Source organism: Durio zibethinus, chromosome 12, assembly GCF_047325235.1.
Source record: "Durio zibethinus cultivar Kanyao isolate XHJ-2024 chromosome 12, ASM4732523v1, whole genome shotgun sequence".
Taxonomy (NCBI): domain Eukaryota; kingdom Viridiplantae; phylum Streptophyta; class Magnoliopsida; order Malvales; family Malvaceae; genus Durio; species Durio zibethinus.
Genome location: NC_143173.1, coordinates 9,359,771 through 9,373,247, shown reverse-complemented (window position 1 = coordinate 9,373,247; position 13,477 = coordinate 9,359,771). Strand labels below are relative to the sequence as shown.

Here is a 13,477-nt window from a genome sequence, read left to right as displayed (position 1 = left end):
GCGTAATCTAGAGCAAACCTTGGAAGCCACCCCTAATACTAGATGAGATGGATGCTGAACAAAGATAAGTTAAACCTTTTTTGAAAAGTCCAAAATATCAAAATCCCAGAAGTTTGAAAAGAGTTGATTTCAAAAAACTCAGTTTTTTTTCATTCTCAAATAACCTTTCAAAATCTCAAGCCCTTATAGCTAACCTTGACATTTATCAAAATGTCACATTTGAAGGCTAAAAAAAATGAACATGTTTCGTTTTCAAGAGATCCATGTTTTTAGAAAAACTTATGTTTCATCTCTTAGCTTGCTTGGAAAAAGTATAGGCTTTTTTTATCCCCTCTAGGTGCCATTTTGAATAAACAAAACCTTAGTGTGCTAAACGATTCAATCTATTTGGAAAGAAATTTTTCATTTCTGATGTGGATCACCAATTTCTAAATAAATTTAAGTCTAGTTTTTTTAACTCATAAGTTTTTAAGCCCAGCTTAGCTGGCACTCATAAAAAGTTTTAAGCACAATCTAGTTGGCACCCCTGAAAGGTTTAAGCCCAAATTATTTGGTATCGATGAAAATTTAAGCCTAATCTAGTTGGCACCAAGAAAAATTTAAGCTTAGTTTAGCTGGCATTCAATGAAATTTAAACCCAGTTTAGCTGGCATTCAAGGAAAATTTAAGCCTAGTTTAGCTAGCACCAAATGAAAATTTAAGCCCAATTTAGTTAACAGCCAATGAAAAGTTTAAGCCCAATTTAGATGGCATTCATGAAAAGTTTTAAGCTAGTCTATTTGGCACTCATGAAAGATTTAAGACCAGTTTAGTTGGCACCCAATGAAAAGATTCAAACCCAAATTATTTAAATACCAGTAAAATTCTAAACCCAAATTATCTAACACCTAATAAAAAGATTTAAGCCCAATTTAATTGGCACCAATGCAAATTTATGCTCAGAGTAGTTAACACCGAATAAAAATTTAAGCCTAGTTTATCTAGCATTAATGAAATTTTAAGCTCAGTTTAGCTAGCACCAATGTAAATTTAAGCTTAGAGTAGCTGGCACCGAATAAAAATTTAAGCCTATTTTACCTAGCATCAATGGAATTTTAAGCCCAGTTTAGCTAAAACCAATGCAAATTTTAAGCCCAGTTTAGCTAAAACCAATGAAAATTTAAGCCAGTTTGGTTAGCACCCAAGTTTTAAGCCTACTATTAAATGGTATCAAGAAGTCTTAAGCCTATATTATCTAGCACTAATGAAAATTTTAGCCTAGTGTAACTGGTTTACAAGCCCGGTTTAGCTAGTACCTATAAAAATTTAAGCCTAATTTAGTTGGTACATAAGGCCAGAATTAGTTAGCATGTAGACCCAGATTGGCAGTCATTTCATTTAACCTCTAGTTCAAGCCCAATCACTTCTTTCGACCTATGGTTCAATCCTAATCATCCTTATTTTTCAACCCACAGTTTAATCTTGGTCATCTTAAGCAAAAAAAAATAAAAAATAAAAAACACATAACACATAACAGAAAAAAAGACAAAAAACCAAAAATAAACTAAAAAACAAAATAAAAAAATTTTCACATTAGGAAGTAGTATCTGGAAAAAATTATTGCCTATGTCTTTGTATTATTTCTGATTCTAAAAAATATACAAAGAGAAGGCAACTATAGATACCTAATTTTGTCCAAAAAATTTTATCTTTTCAATTTGGGCTTGTTTCTATAATTGGCCTCGATCATCATTTTCAAGATTATTGCATGACCTATTTTAAATAGTTTGGTATGAGGCCCAATGTGGGCTCCATGGTGAGGCCTATTGCATTAACTCAAATAATAGCCAAAGTGGCTAAATAAAAGGCTTGATACATATTCCTTAAAGTCCATTAATGGCCCATTATTGGCCATTAAACATAAAAAATGTACAAATAAAAATAATCATAACACAAAAAACCTAAATAATAAATAATATAATATATAAATCATAAAAAAATATAAAATGAAAAAATAAGAAGTGAAACCTAAAACCAAAAAAAATAAAATAAAGTAAGGCTCAAACAAAATGATCAAGGTCTCAAAGCATTGGGACTTTGTTGAAGGCCTAAGAGGGCCCAAATGGGACCATTTAACATAACTGAAAACAAAGCCCATTTGGCTTTGTTTGGAGGGGCTAAACACATGTAAAAAAAAAAAAAAAGGGAGAGTCTAGAAAAATCCATGCATGAGGCTTAAAGCCTCTTTATGAAAACTACTCCGTATAAGGAAATAAAAAATGAAAAGTTGATGGAAAGGGCATACAAAGGAAAAACTGAAATGAAAAACTATAAGAACATGAGTGGCATAGGTGAAAAAAAAATAAAAACTGGGAGAATGGAACAAGGCTAGTGAGAGACATGGAAAAAATTGGAAAGCAAAGAAATGGGCACAGAGAAAAAAAGAAAAGAAAAAGATAGACAAGCAAAAATAGGGGCAAAGTGAGAGGCATTTTTTTAGGATGGGTTGCTAAGAAAACTAAGGAGGAAATAAGGAAAAAGTGTATGAACAACAGGCAAAAAAAAAGATAAGGAGAAAAAATGAACCAAAAGGGAAAGGGGAAGAAGTAGAAAAAAATAAAAAATAGCAAGTCTGGTAACTTGACAGAGGTAGTTTTCTCAAAATGTAAAAGAAGAGTGACAAAGAAAAAGGGAGAATAAGTGACCAATGAAAAAGGGACTAAAAAAAAAACACACAAAAGAAAAGAGAGCAAAGAAAAAAAATAACACAAAAGAAAAATAAAAAAAGAATGAAAGAAAATTGCAAGGGAAGTGTAAGGTAGAAAATGGAAAAGAAGATGAAGGGTTCAATGAAAAAAACATTAAAGGAAACCAAAAAGCCAAAAAAAAAGTGTTGTAAATTTAAAATATGGTGCATCCTATATTGGATAGAAAGATTTAATTATTTATAAATAAAATTAATTTTTGTATTAATTTTATTCATATTTTAAATAATTATATTTGAATAGAAATAATTATCATATGACAAATGGTCATAACAACTTGAATATAAATAGATTATTATTCATAAATGTCATGATTATATAGAAGGTCATAACTATATGAATAGAAGTTTATGTCTATTCATTCATTATAAATAAATCTTTCAATATAACTATTTTCACTCTTCTGATTGGAGAATTTAAGGCTTTGTTTTATCCTAAAGGCATAATTACCTTTAAGAAAGTGTTCTTCATGCCTCAAAGCCAAAATTCTTTTATATTATTTCATTTCTTTTATTTATCTTTTCTAACAATTTAAAGACAATTATGAAAAATTTATGTTTTGCATGAGAAAGATACAGGGAAAAAAATTGGCATGATTTGGAGATCAATATTAGAGAAGGTTCAAGGTGTCAAAGGATTAATGTTTCTATGGACCAAAATATTAATTTTCATAAAGATCTTCATTAGAGGTATGTATTTTATTTTTTGCATAATTGCTAGTAAAAGATTCATTGAATGAGATAAACACATTAACAATTTATTTCATTAGTGTGTAAAGTCAAAATTCAATATGCAAAATATTGATTATATTACATAAGTTTATGCTTATACTGAAATTGACTCCATAATTGGGTTTAATGAATTGTATTATATTTATTTGAAAAATCGATGCTTATAAAGACTAGGATAGGAAATAGCCTAAAAACATAAAAGAGAAAGACATCAATTGGTTTACAACCAAAAGAATTATCACTTGTTATCAAGTAACAAATTAAATTAGGTTTTAATAAAATGTCGATTGTTTAATTGTCATGTCATGGTTATATATAGAATAGGCAAATTATGCCATAGTTTCTATGAAAAGAATTAGAAATGGGTAAAGGAATTTACCATAAAAAATTAGATGCAAGTAAAGAATATATGTAGAAAATAAGATTTGGCTATAAGATTAGTTTTATTATTAAATCATGGCACCAAAATTAAGATAATAAGTTGAGTCAAGCAATTTGTATGATTCTATCTTTGTTGGTCGTTTATAAATCAAATGTTGATATATATTTAAAATTTATTATTGGTTTAAATTTTGACTATTGTTTAATTTTCATAAAAACCAATTAAAATTAAATTGATATATGTGAATAATTATTATTAAGATATGGTGTTTCATGGATTAATTGGTGGATAATAAACCAAGTAATGGTTATTATCAGAAACATGGACATGTGACATGTATTTTGCCAGCTGGGTGTATTACACTAAAAGTGATTTTACAAAATAAAATTTTATTGTGAACAATCACAAAGTGGAAATCATAGAAAGCCATCAAAGAGTTAATCAATGGTTACAAAAAAATATTATTGCTTTTCACATACGGGATATTGATTAAACAAAATGGCATGCCATTAAAAAATGTTAAAGCATTTATCAATTACTAGCATGTTGAAATATGCTTATCAATGCCTAATTAGGCATGTTTATAAATTAGAAAAGAACATGCAAATTCAATGTTCCAAAGGAACTGATACATGCATGTGTTTAATTCCATTTTGTGATGGCACAGAGGATATTGGTACAGTTTGCCATATATTATGAAAATGAACTGAATGGGATGAAATCTTCTTTCTTATACATATAAGAAAGATATGGACTATAGAGATAGAATGCCAGCATCCAATCAATACATTATTGGTTAAAAACAATGAAGGCACTTTTGCTTCTTGTACCTGAAAAAATGGTGTTTTATAGGCTGTTAAAATGAAAAGTGAACAAGTGTTCGAGGTTTTCAATAATTTCATGACAATAGCAAGAATGTGGCTAGTTATATACGATATTAACATATGGGTGTAGATAATAATATTGGTTTATGAAAACTATAAGCCTTAGAGTTAGCCAATCAATGATTTAACCAATGTAAATGCATCACAAATTTTCGCTTGAAATATGAGTAGAACTCATATTATAATTATTTTTTATACTATTTTATGAAAATGATTCTTTGGATTCATGTTTTATGACTTGCATTAATATGGTGATCTAGATATAAAAGTATTGGTCACAAAAATAATTCTGAAAGTATTTGAAATTAGAGTTAAATATACTATGGACTCTTATTGTATATAAGCATATTGGTCCTATGAGTAAAGTTTGAATTTATTATATATCCAAAAATGTTATGACCAATTAAAAGTAGTAAATAACAGAGATATATAGGCTATACAATAGTGGAGAAATAAAGTTCTCATAAAATTTGAAATCAAGTTTAAAGGTTTCAATAATCATGAACTTAGAATTAGCCATTGGGCAATTACTATATGCTTTGAAAACTCGTGATAACATTTGAGATAGTTGGTTTTCACTAAAAACCATCATTATAAATGGATAACTTTAATAGCTAAATCTACATGATTTGTAAGTATGAGGTGCATTATTATGGTTGACTTAGAATAACCATAAGCCAAAACTGATGCCATAATCTTGATCACATTGTGGTAATTTTTTGTTATGTATATTGTCTAATTCATTGATTGTACAAATGATTTATCATCAATGTTTTATATAGTGAAAATTTCAAAGTATATTTACTTTGAAAGTCATGAGTGATTCAAAGATCTTGTGAATTTGAAAACTTTTATAATAGCAAAAAGAATGCTATTTGATCAATTTGAGTGTGGAAATGGTTTTATTCATGGTAATAAAAAAAATATTAATAGTGTTTATGATGAAATAGATTCATATAAATATTTATGAATTGACATAAAAGTCTTAAAAGGAGACTATAGAAGCATAATTATATTTGATATCTACTTATTGAGGTAAACTCTTATATTGAGTTAAAATCTAAAAGTTTTAAAACTTTTATTGAAATATTAAGGCATCAACTAGTTATCTTTCACTAAAGGTGGATTTGGAGGCCTTATACATTAAAAAAAAACCACAAAATAGTGACAAGATAAATAAAATAGCAACTTGATTAAGTATATATGATATCTTGATAATTGAATGAGATATTCTTTAATAAAAGAATGCATACTTATACATGGTAGGGGTGATAAGAATCAAAAGAAATAAAAATTGACACCATAAGGTTGTAAGATTTTAGTATAATTTTGTGAGCAAATTATACAAGCTAATAAGTTTAAACACTTATTAAAGTAAAGTAAAAAAAGGTCCTTAAAAATCTTAAAAGGACTAAAATTGTTTGGTTTATTCATTAAGTTTATCTAATTGTACTAGAAGTATAATTATATTAAAAATATATAAAAGTATGGAAATAGAATGGTTGAAATTAATAAATATAGAGTTGTAACCACAACTAAAACTAACTATTTCTTAAAATGATAAGAACGAGGCAATAATGTTTGGAGCATAAAAATGATATGCAAAATGAAAATTTTGAACATATTAGCCTGAAGTGATTATATTATAGATCAATCTCAAGTGGGGTAATTACCATAAAAAAAATCGAATTCCAAGATATTTAGTTAGTAGTACTACAAGTATAATGGATTTAAACCTTTACTATTAGACACTAATAATGGGAACCCAACTTTGAATTAGTAATCTCTAATTACAAAGTTTAAAGGGTAAAAATAAATTATTGTTATGTGTCTGTTAAATACTAGTAAAATCTATTCAAGTTTAGAAACTAGTGTGGTCTATTGTGTGGGAAAGATGAGTTTCTATACTCTTAATAGAGTTTTAAATGTCTAAAGTAATGGAGATATAATAGAAACTCTACCGATATAAACATAGAAGTGTTGCCGCTTCAACAAGGAGAATTGGGGTCTCTTGTAAATATTTATGAATAGGAAAAGCACATGGTCATAATAGTGCTAAAATCGGTTATAAATCTCTGACAGAAGAATAAATAAGTATTATGTGTGTTATATCTTTAATTCTAACACTACGAGTTGAGGTTTAATCAGTGGACACCATCAATTTTGTTAGAATTTTAGGATATATATATATTAATTAAAGGTTTAAATTGAGAGATACCTTCTTGTATTCATAATATTTATTTATGTGAAAGGTAATAATTAAGCACTAACATTCCAAACTAGTGGGAGATTGTTGGCAATTTAAAATATGGTGCATCCCACATTGGATAGAAAGATTTAATTATGGATGAATAAAATTAATTTTTTTATTAATTTTATTCACATTTTAAATAATTATGTTTAAACAAAAACAATTATCATATGAAAAATGGTCATTATTATTTGAATATAAATAGATTATTATTCATAAAGGTCATGATTATACAGAAGGTCATAACCATCTGAATTAAAGTTTATATTTGTTCATTCATTATAAATAAATCTTTCAATATAACCATTTTCACTACTTCTAATTGAAGATTTAAGGCTTTGTTGTATCTTAAAGGCATAATTGCCTTTAAAAAAGTGTTCTTCATACCTCAAAGCCAAAATTCTTTTCTATTATTTCTCTTCTCTTATTTATTTTTTCTAATAGAAAGTAGAAGCAGAGGGAAAGATTTTGGCATAAAAAAGGAAAAAAAAGAAAAAAAAAGAGGTAGGTGGAAAAAGAAATAGAAGATAGAAACTAAAAGGAAAATATGACAATAGGTGACAAAAAAAGAACTAAAAACTAAAAATATGAGAATAGGCAAAAAAAAATTGAAGCAAAGAGGGAAGAAAGAGGCATGAAGAAAACATACAGCTAGAAAAAGAGAGGAGAAACTGACCAAAAAAATTATGCATGCAAAAAAAAGAATTAGGCAAAAAATGTAAACAAAAGGCAAGGAATATGGGTAGCAAAGAAAAAAAAAGAGAAGAAGTGAGGGCAGAAGAGAATACCAGAATGAAAGAAATGGGAACCAAAACATAAAAAAAAAAAATTGAATGAAAGATGAAAAAGGGAAGGATTCTATGAAAAAAAGTGAGGAAAGAAAGCAAAAAAAAAAAAGAAAAGGTAAAATGCCAGCAAAAAAAAAAAGAGAACTAGTAGCAAACTAGAAAGAAAACAAAAAAGTCTAACAAAAATATAAAAACATAAGAAAAAGTAACAGTAAAAGTTATTAACTTGGGGAAGGTTTTCATTGTAATAAAGGTAATGTTTCTTCTAACCTTCATCATTTTCTGTCCAAGTGTCATTTTGTTTTGGATTTTGGCATGATGTTTCCCTTTTACATTGTATGTTGCATTGTTAGTGTTTCATGGCATGTCCCTTGTTTTAGTTTGTCCCTTGTGTGTTAAGAAACCATATAATGGTTTAGAGAGAAAAAATAATGGCTTCAAATGTTTATCTAGTTTTGCTTGGGTGTTAGTATGTTTTTATTTAATTTGTGTCTTTTATTCGGGGACTAACTTATATAGTTTTTGGAAGTTGGCTGCAACTTTTCTTTATCATAAATAAAAATAATGTTAAAAAAAATTAAGTCTTTGTTTGCTTGAATATGGTTCGTAGAAGGTAAAGCTTTAAACTTTTTATTTTTATTTTTGTTTTCTTTTCACTAAATATGGTTTGTTTATAATGGCTTAGAATTTTTTCACTAGTATGCAGATTATTTTATGTATTCAAAGAAGCATAAGACTCTAACACATCTTTTATTTTAGTTTATTTTTCCTATAGCTACTTGGAGGAAAGTTAGGACCTCTTCTTAATTTATTTTATTTTCATGCATATTTTATATTACACATGTTCATGCACATTTTTCTTATGCTGCTCAAATACAAAGTAAATCGTCATGCATGCTTATTTTCCTTAATAGCTAAATTTCTATACTTATTTTGGTTTTTTTGTAATTTAATTTCCCATGCTTTAAATTACTTTAGATGTAATTCATTTTCAATGCACTTTAAATTTATTAATTCCACCATGCTTCTTAAAAAATAATAACTAAATAATAAAAATATGTATAAAAATAATAAAAATTTTAAAATCACTGCCTAGATGTTGGAGGGAATTAAAAATTATATTTTAAAAAATATATAATAATTTTGCCATGATGGGGAAATAAAATAATAAAAATAATAAATAATCTTAATATTAAAATTTTAATGAAAAAGGAAAATGTATAAAAAAGAAATATAAAAATTCATTTTTTAGGAAATTATAAAAAATGAGCTTACTCCGAAAGTCTACCTAGATATTGAAGATTTTTCAAGGGGTTTGTAAGTTTCTAAAATTAAAATCTTGAATCAAAACTCTAAATGAAACCCTCAAACAAAATCTTAAAATGAAACCAAAAAACAAAAACCCTAAATCTTAAATGAAATCCAAGACTCTAAGTAAAATCCTAAATCCTAAATGAAACTCTAAATCTAGGTAAAATTTTAAATCTAAAAATAAAATGAAATCTAAAGTTCTAAATCCTAGGTGAAACTTGAAACCCTAGGTCTAAATTAAAACCCTAAATAAAACTTTGAAACCTTAAACTTACCCAAAAATCATATTAAATTTTTAAGAATTTGTATGAAAACCTTTTGTGAAATAATTTGTTCTCGAATAACGTCAAGATGATGTATATAAAAATTGTATTTCATTAAGAATTTTTATTTAATTTCACATTTTAAATAATAAAATTAAATAAAAAATGAGATTTTAAGTATAAAAAGTTACACCTAAACTTTACCTAGAGGTTGGAGAGCCTAAGTAGTCTTTTATGTTTAAGAACCTAATCCTAACTTCGCATCTCATCATCATTTATGACACACATTTATATCCATATTTGCATTTATTATTTATATAGATATATATGTTTAGTTTTTTTAATTATTGATGTTTATGGTTAGATATTTAATTATTTAATTATTGTTTAAAAACTTTTAATTTTGAAAATAAATAAATAAATAAATTTCAAATAATATTCTAGGGGATATAATTTTTGGTACTTTGCCTAAAAGTTGGAGTGTTACCAATAATTATCGTTTTCAAAGAATATTATTTTTAATTTTTATAAAATTTTATGGTAAATTTTAGACGAAAAAGATTATCTTCAAATTTTGCCTTTATCTTGGAGAGTTTTAAGGTATTTTCTTTAATTTAATGATTTTCACAGTATTTGTAAGTAAAGATTTTTAATTAATTTTATTTCTTAAATTTCATATAAAAACTATTTTTGTCCAAAATTATAAATTACGCATGATTAATTGGTACCAATTTTATAGATGCTACAGGGTTGCTAACACTTCCCTACACATAACCAACTCCTGAACTCAATCCTATTTCATGGACCAAAATTATTTTTTTAATAAACTTTAAATTCATTTTATTATTTTATTTAAAAGATAAAATTTTTGTGTGGCCAATCACACCCTAAAAAAGATTGGTAGCAATCGAGTCTCTGGATCAATATGTTATGACAATAGTGAATAGGAAAGGTCTACCTAAGAGTAATGGAGTATGAACTTCCTTCATATTTAAAACAGGAAAATCCATAGAGAAAACATATTTTTCAACTTTCACCAAGACATTTTTTAGCATCTTTTATGGTAACTTAGCAATTGATCAGTGAACTTAATGTTGAACGTAGGAGGTTTTAGCTCTTCATAACCTAGCTGCACAAAAACATTTATAGGCATTAAATTTATGTTTGAACCAAGATCACAAAGAGCATCAAAGAATTTCAATTTTCCAATCATTCAAGGTATAAAAAAACTCTTTAGATCTTTTAACTTTTTGGGCAAGAGTTGTTAAAGCTCAAGGCTACAATCATTTAAAAATGTGGCTTTTTTAAGTTCCTTGAGAAGCTTCTTTGGGCTAGGCCTTAAGGCATGTGAATTAACATTAAAACACTACCTATACATTCTAGTAGTCATCCTTAGCCTTAGCTAAACTTCCTCTTGAATCTCTTCTTTCTCTTCTTGTTTTACTTAGGATATTTTTTTTAGGGATCCTTGTTTGGCATTACCTATTCTCCTTGGTTATTTGGGGCAGGCACACTTTGGGCTATCTCTTTAAGCAGAATGCTTTCTACTAATGTTCTCCTTACTTGTAGCAGCATTTACCCTTCTTTAAGAGACCCTTCAATGTATTTTTTTGGATTTTTTTCATAGTCCATCTCATTGTTTTCTTTCTTAGGGTCTTCTTCATAGGTTTCAATAGCTTTAGGGGCCTCTAATGCCTTAGGGTCAAAACCCTCCAAGATTTCTCTACCAAGTCTTAAAAGTTCTTTATCTTCTAGAATGTCTTTCTTTCCAATAAAATCCACTTCAGGTTGTTTTACAAAGTTAGGTGGGTTGACAACTTTGGGTTCATTATCTTTCTCATCAGAATAGTCCATCCTAACATCTCCTAAAAAATATACTACATTACATCACTCTTTACTTTATTTTTTTATGTTGGTTTCAGTGTTACTAGGTATGGTACCTACTAGGCAATTTGTTATGGCTTGGGTGAGTTGACTTATTTGATTTTCTAGGTTTTTTATGGATGTAGCTTGGCTTTGAATGTTGGTATTGTTAGCTTGCATCAACTAGATCAACATGTCCTCAAAGGTAGGTTTCTTTTCCTAAGGTGGGTTATAGTTTAGTGGATTAGGGTGGTAACTATTGGTTTGGTTGTTGGTGGCTTAGTGGTTTGGTTGGTTCCAAGAAAAGTTAGGTTGGTTTCGCCAGCAAGGATTGTAGGTATTACTATAGGGATTGTTTCTTAGTTTATTTTGTTAGATATAATGATTAGGTTCTACCCTATATTGGCATATTTCCAAGGAATAGGGCCATTCACATATGTCACAGGATACAAAGGGACTTTGTATGGCATTAACAAGGTTGGCTTGTGATTGGGTTCCTAAGGCTTTAATCTTTTTTGTAAGGGTAACCAATTGATAGTTAATAGAAATAATAGCATCAACTTTAAATAAACCATCAGATTTTTTATTGACCTTTCTTTTCATGCCCCATTGGTAATTATTAGCAGCCATCTCTTTTATTAGCTTATTAACCTCTTTAGGAGTCTTGCTTATTATAACCCTTCCAACAACTGAATCTAGAGTAGTTCTTATGGGTGTTGTAAGACCATTTTAAAATATCTAAATTTGGAATCACTAAGGCAAACCTTGATGTAGGCATTTTCTAACTAAGTAATTCTTTGAATCTCTCCCATCCATCATGCAAAGTTTCACATCAGCCTACATATAAGTGGTAATCTTATTCCTTAGTTTTGTAGTCTTTGTTGGTAGGAAAAATTTTGCTAAAAATTTTTTAACTATATCTTCCTATGTTATGATTGGTAGTCTCTAAGAGAAAATGGAAACAATCTTAGTCTAATAGCTTCATCAAAAACACCATTGTAACAAAAAGTATCACAAAGTTAAAGAAAATTAGAAATATGTAGATTTGGATCATTGCTTGGTAGTCTTCCCAACTGCACAGAAGTTTGGACCATTTGTATAATTAAAGGCTTTATGTCAAAGTTATTAGCTTGAATAACGGGCCTTTGGATGGATGGCTAAAAACCATTTGCATTGGGAACTAAAAAGTCCCTCAAAGTTTGCCTTTTATTATTTATGTACACCATAAAAATAGGTGCTAGTGGTGTTGGTTGCTCTTTTTTTCTTCCTCTAAAGGTTCTCTTTATCTCTTGATCAACTAGAGTGAAGTCAACACTTTTAGATCTATATATGTAATCAAGAAAAGTCAAAGAAAAGCAAAAGAAAAATAAAAAAAAATTTTAAATTATAACAACTTAGGAAATTTTTATTGATAATGCGAACATTGTTATAATCCCTACAACGGCACCAAAAACCTGATTGCTGCTTTTTGTGTAAATCTTGCAAGTGCATAAATCAAGTAATAAAGTAGAGTATTCTAAGTATCGTCTCCTCAAGGATTATATAATGTAATATTAGGTAGTTCACAAGTACCAAAGGTGAAAGGTTGACATCATATATCTAAAAGGATGAATAATTAGGGTTTTAGGGTTACAAGGTTAAGTAGACATGGATCAAGTAAAGGTTAAAAGTGATGTATGGTAGGGTTCTAAATTTCACCAACAATCACTTAAGAAGCAAAGATTAATGCCAACAACTAACCCTAAAGCAAGAATTAAAAGATTGCCAAGTAAAAAAAATTAAAGATTATAAACAAGAAGTTTTGGAGAATGTCGAATTGCTTGTAAAGAAATAAAGATTGCATGAAAGAAACTAAAGCACAAGAGATCATGTAGCCAAATCTTGCAAAGAAAATAAAGAAAACTTGGATCACAAAAATTAAAGGTTGTTTGTGTTGAAATTAAAGAAAATAAGAACAAGATTTTGTAAACAAGAAATCAAAAAAAGAGATCTTTGAATGAAAATACTTTTTAATTGAAAACGATTTAAAGAACAAAAACTTAGTAATTGACAAATCCATCACCTAAGCCAATACCTTAACTACAAGAAATAATGCACTAAAGAAACCTAGAAACCAAAAGAAAGAAAAGAAGTGAGGAGAAGAATGATGAAACAAGTGAATGGCCTTGTCTATTTATAGGCATAGGTTCGGCCAAGAGGGATATACACGAATGTTTAATTTCAATTCAAATACAATTGGATAAGCTTTATCCTGGTCTTC

At 28.1% G+C, this 13,477-nt stretch overlaps 1 non-coding gene across 1 annotated transcript; it reads left to right on the top strand.

Annotated features, from left to right (window-relative positions):
- The first annotated feature begins 11,977 nt into the window (after positions 1-11,977).
- LOC149515648 (small nucleolar RNA R71) lies at positions 11,978-12,087 on the top strand. The gene has a single exon (XR_016326379.1). It is a non-coding gene; the product is annotated as a small nucleolar RNA R71 (small nucleolar RNA).
- Positions 12,088-13,477: the final 1,390 nt, after the last annotated feature.